The 5,820-nt window shown below is 35.3% G+C and overlaps 1 long non-coding RNA gene across 1 annotated transcript; it reads left to right on the top strand.

Annotated features, from left to right (window-relative positions):
• Window positions 1-2,366: 2,366 nt before the first annotated feature.
• On the top strand, window positions 2,367-5,468 carry LOC147294352 (uncharacterized). Its single transcript, XR_015120817.1, has 6 exons — window positions 2,367-2,564; window positions 3,664-3,805; window positions 3,981-4,119; window positions 4,395-4,474; window positions 4,555-4,706; window positions 5,303-5,468. It is a non-coding gene; the product is annotated as an uncharacterized LOC147294352 (long non-coding RNA).
• Window positions 5,469-5,820: the final 352 nt, after the last annotated feature.

The following is a 5,820-nucleotide window of genomic DNA, read 5'->3' as shown; positions in this document are numbered from 1 at the left end:
AATTTGGTTATATACTATATAGTTATGCAAATTAAATATAGCTAGCTAGCACTAGCTAGCTAGTAGCTAGATTCTTTGCACTAGTACTGCTAAGAGTTTCGTGGCAACAGGTTGGTCCCAAACACATTAATTAATGAAAAACAAGAATATATATATATATATTAACAAAAGGTGGAATTAAGGTGAAGAACTGAAGATTCGAAGAATGAAGATATTACTTTCATTGAAAAGATTGAGAGGAATCAAGATATATTTTCTCTGGTATATATATATATACGATTAATTTCTGTTGTTTTTTTTCATAGACAGTAGCACATGCACAATCCAAAACAACTGGCTAGGGGAATTGGAACTATATACACTCAAACCCCACACAGACAGCCTTTACGCGCATAAAAGAAACTGGGGACCTTTTTTTTACAATAATGCAGCATCTGGCATCATTCAATGTATTCACATTCTGAAAAGTTGCTCCCTCCTTTTTGGAAGCATTTTTAATGAAACATCTCGCTAATTTATAATTAAGTAGCGCTATAGCCACAAAAGTGGCCAGTCACAACCAAAATCAAGTAACAAAGAACGTACATACTGCTGAAAGATTTCTAGGGTAGCTTTAAAGGATGAGTTCCTTAATTGCTTTGCCTCCAAACACCTTGCAGGTATAGTACTGCACTACATTAAAGTCTAGAGTATCCAATTATATATTGGGTGAGTGACGCATATGTGGCCATATATCCGGACATGTAAATCAAAGCATCTAAACTAATCAATTAGTAATAGGTCTAGAATTTTATATATGTGATGCAAAACTTTTTTAGGATTTTTTTGTATTTTGAACATATATTTCATCCTTATTTACTGTCTTCCTCTCTATCTATTTTTCTGTGAATATATATGCTCCACTCTTTAAACGAGTTGCATTTTGCTTTGGTCCATAAGTTTTGCCATCAATGACGAATCTAGGAATTTTTCTTCGGGCAGGGGGAAGATAGAGAAGCGTTCAATTTTTTTTTTTTTGTCTCATTGACATATTTACCTTGTAAATGAGAGCATGACTTACCTTAAGCAAATTAATACAACAAAGATCGACCATGGCCCTCAACCTATTCATTTGGGTGAATTCCCTTTTCCTTGTTAATGGGAGGAGAGTATGAATGATGTTTCTTTACACCTTGCCCTCTTGCGCGTCTCTATTGCCTCCCCGATCTTTTTGGCTTTTCTACAAACATTTTGCTCCTCAATTATGAAAAAAACATGAAAGAATTAATAATGGAAATGGAGAAGAGAACTTTAGTGGGTGGCCAGTGACGGATCCAGAAATTTTATCTCAGAGGTCAAACTATTCAAACATTTCGTCGAACAGGTTGTGAACATGCTTGCAGGTGGTCGTAGGTGGTCGCAGGTAGTCATTCCCGGGGTCAAACCAATGATTTTGGCAAGAATTTTCCAGCGAGTAGAGTTGGTGCGTGGATTATCTCTCCTTATAATGGATTACCTTTGGGTGTTGGTGAGTAGAGTCAAGTGCCTACACTCTCCTTATAATGGATTATCTCGATCTCCCAGCTCGTTATACCTGCTGTGCATTTTCCCATCCCTATATCCTTCATTTAATTAAGCTTAAGCCTTTAAGCGTACCTTTAGGTCTCGTTAATTAATTGGTATTACTTTTTTGAAGTTAAAACTCATTTTTCTATGTAATCAGCCTTTCGATCTTTTGCATGCCCCTATTATATTGAAGATGTTGCTTTTGAAACACTATAATTTCCTTCGGGCAAAAAATTAAGTAAAGGATACTGTTTCACAAATATTTGAAATCTCATAATTAATCAATTAATTCTGTACATTAGCTATATAGGGTGCGGAAATAATTAAAATCAATTAGAAAATGTGAAGCTTAGTCATTCGTCCCTTGCAGCCTTACATGCATGTTGTGGTTGGCAATCTTGTCCCTCTCTAGATCGATCGACCCCCTGATCTATAGATATATAGGCGTACACACCCAAAAACACTACTACAAAAAACGTAATAGACATCGGTCAATAGACAACGTTTTGTATTTTTGCCGTTATCTTAATTTACCACACAACGGTTTTTAACAAATCGTTATATTAATATATATTATCTCATGGTATTTGGTTTGATAATTTTTTCTAACAATTAACAGACAATAGTATTAGGGAATACCGTTGTGTTGGGCAAGTTTCACAAAAATAGAAAATTTTGCGGGTCTTTCTATTTGACAAGTCCATGACCGCGTTAATGAAACATATCGCGCGCGCCTTAGGTCTTTTTGGGTCAAAGCCCTCTGACTTCACCTTTCAGAAACTCACACACACACACACACTTAGCCCACAACTTAGTCTTCATCGATCGATTGATCTTCCCTCCTCAACTCAGTCCTCTGGCTTCACCGATCGATCTTCCCTCTAGCGCATCAATCTCCGTCCTCATCGCGCGTCAATCTCCATCTCCGACGTTGTCCCTCGCTCTCCATCTGCACGTCACCTCTCTTATTCTGAGGACGAAGAGGAAGACCTTCCTCGCTCTCTGAAACCCTAATAAAGGTGATTCTCGGCGACTTTCCCTTTTCTATCCATTTTGGCTTTTCCATTTCTGTTTTCCTTCACTTCGAACAGTTTTGCAAACCCTAGGTTTATTCTCTAATTTTTTGTACGCATTATTGTTGAGCTTTGCAGCCAACAGCCAGCTATGACCTTCTAATCCAAGTTTTGAATGCTTGTCTAGGTGAAATGCTTTCAGATTTTGCTAGTTCTAGCTGCTAGGAAGTTTTTATTCTTCTGATTTTTGATGATTATTGGATCCATAGAAAATGTTATTTATTTAGGATTGTTGTTTCTGTATCTATTAGGCTCGTTATTACTTTACTTGATTCTTAATTTTTTTTTCCCAAATTGTTGTAATTTTTTTTTCTTTTTGGTGTGTGTGTGGTTTCAATTTGATTTGGTTTGGTTTCATTTTTGAATTTGAAGCTAAAGGAGTGGGTGGACTTTATACTCAATGAGTAAATGTTGAACTAAACCTCACTTTGACTTGCTACCATATAGTATGCTTCATTTAAAGCAACCATATGTTGTTTAATGTTATGGGTTTCGGTGGTATCAATCAGGAATGAGTTTGTTTCTTGGTATTAATATGTGGCCATTGCATTAAGTTTTCTAGTCAGAATGCAATAATGTGTATAATGTTCCTTTACAAGCCAATTCAATACAACAAATTATGCTGCAGCAAATTAAGCATATAAGTATATAACATGGGAATTGAATACACCAAATAGTGCTGCAGTTAATTGGGTACAACAGATAATGTGGCAGCAATTTATTTGCATTTTCCTTTCATAAGGAAGGGTTCATATTGATATTTTATTTTAAATTTTGGATTTGGGTTCTTAAGCATGAACGACAGACTAAATCTTTTTCCCTTTTTGTACTTTTCAGGGGAGTAGCATTTCAGTTCTCTGTGAGAAAATGGTTTAAAGCAGTTTTTGAAATTTCTTGTGTGCGTATATTTCTTGGAATTGCAATTGCTCTTCTTTTTTCTTTTTACCTCCCTGCTTATATGCAATTGCTCTTTTAGTTGTGATTCCTGTGAATGATAAAGTCAAATTGTGATTGTTTTTCTTTGACCTTTTTTTGTCCATTACAGGGACTTTTAGTGTTGTCTTTATTCTCTGTGCATTCTATTGTGGTATGCTAGCCACTGCAATAGACTTTCAGTATCTGGGCAATCATGGGGTCAGCTTGTTGTGTTGCTGCAAGGGAAACAACCCACCCAAACAGAACTGGAGGTGAAATAGGAATGCCATATTCATTAAAATGCTTTAATGAAGATTTAATATTCATTAAAATGCTTTAATGAAGATTTTTGTGTAACTTTAATATACTTGTCATTGCTTTCTGCTTTTTATAACTTCTGGTAATGTTTTGATTGGATGATTAATTAACTTGCATAATGGTTTAAAGGAGTAGAGTACAACAAATTACTGGTGCTGCACACAGTATGCAATGATGTTCAGGGAGTGTGTTGCCTCTGCCACTAGATGATTATTGTAACAGTAGTTCTGCTTCTGCTGGACGACCTATTATTAAAAATGGTTCAAGTGTAAGTGTCATATATTTACTACAAAGTTATGGAACTGTAAGAATGAGCTGGATGCTATTGTTTTTTATTTGCGTTCTTGTTTTGCCTTGATATAGTTTAGGTGTATTTGATTAAAATTCTGGAGGAATAATCTGAAATGGAAGTTAAATTTTTCTTTATTTAGTAGATGTGACTATCAAGTTGCAGAGTTGTGATGTTTAGCTGAATATTAGTTGTGCTATTTTTGAGGCATATATTCTTGTTTTGATTTTGTTTTTTGTTTTTTTATATTGCAGAATACTGGAAGCCTTATTAGAGGTTCTCCTCCAAATGGAAGCTCTGGTAGATCTATTGCTCTTCCAGCTGCAGCCTCATGGTATTTGGTTATCCATTTTTTGTTTTTACACTGATTATGATTGTAATGAACACTAAAAATACTGAATGTTCGTTGCTCAGGGGAACACGTGGTTCGAATTGTCAACCACCAGCTTCACATGTAATATGTTCAAATGGACATTCTAAACGGAAACCTGATGCAGTCAGTTGCACATTGCCATGCTCTTCATCAGCTGTAGCCCCTGCTCCAGAGCTTAGCTTTTGTGACTAAGGTATGCATTAGTGAAGTATAAGTAACTTGACATTATGTTGGTCATGTGAACTCTGAGCAGTGATATGAAAATTGTCTTTTACCTGGAAATGTTGAAATTCTTTTATTTGTTTTGTGGCTGAAAAATTGGAAATGTAGTAAAGAAATAAAAGGAAACAAATTAGCTTAGGAGAGTGTTTTGGGTGCATGCAGATTGGGAATACTGGGTGGATTCTTTCAAACTTGTGGAAGTGGACATGTTATATAGCTAGGCCCCTGTTTGATGATCACTTGTGTGAATTTGAGGTTGATTTCAGCTTGATTCTTAATTAATGTAGTTATGCACTTATATTATTAATAACAAATTTATGAGTGGTCTAGTGCAATTTCTTTAGGCCATTGGGAGATTCTGTTTTGGGTGTAATTAGCTTAGGACATTTTGCTGGTTATGTATATGTGCTTGATTCCTAATTAATGTAGTTGTGCACTTATATCATGAGCTGTCTTGGCCTTTTTTACCTAAGGGGCATATTGTTTATTCATTTCTTAGATTCATTATGTCTTCATTTTGGGTTGAATTTTCTTTTTAATTACTACTCCATTTTTGCCTTGTTTTAGTGGGAGCGAAGGAATGACAACACTTATACCCAAGAAGATATCAATGAAGTCCGGGCTGAATGGGCAAACTTTGTGGGGCAGTATATGTAGATCGAGTAGAAGGTGGATTTTTGACGTGCAACATTTTTGAACTTGATTTTGTAGGTCATGTGTTTAGCTAGACTAGCTTGGGGTATATATATATATATATCATTGATCACTTTGTTAGATTCTTTTGGGTGCTGCCAAGATTGATAGCTAGGCTTAATTAATTGCTAGATTAGATTGATGGTAGCAAATTGGTAGATTAGAATATTGATGGCTGGTTTTTGTGTTATAGATGGTTTTTGTGTATGGCATGCTTAGTTATATGGTCTTCAGAGAGCCATATAAGATTTTTTAAACTGGCATTATTTCTCCATTGGTGCAAGAATATATTAACTATCATAGTTGCTATTTGAGGTATGAGTTTTATGCCTTCTACATTATATACATCAAAATCAAATTGGAATTATTATCTTACACAATAGTTATATGAT

The sequence above is a fragment of the Dryas octopetala genome, chromosome 2, assembly GCF_963921425.1.
Source record: "Dryas octopetala chromosome 2, drDryOcto1.1, whole genome shotgun sequence".
In the NCBI taxonomy this organism is placed as follows: domain Eukaryota; kingdom Viridiplantae; phylum Streptophyta; class Magnoliopsida; order Rosales; family Rosaceae; genus Dryas; species Dryas octopetala.
Note: the sequence above shows the minus strand (reverse complement) of the source record. Positions and strands in the feature narration are given on the sequence as shown.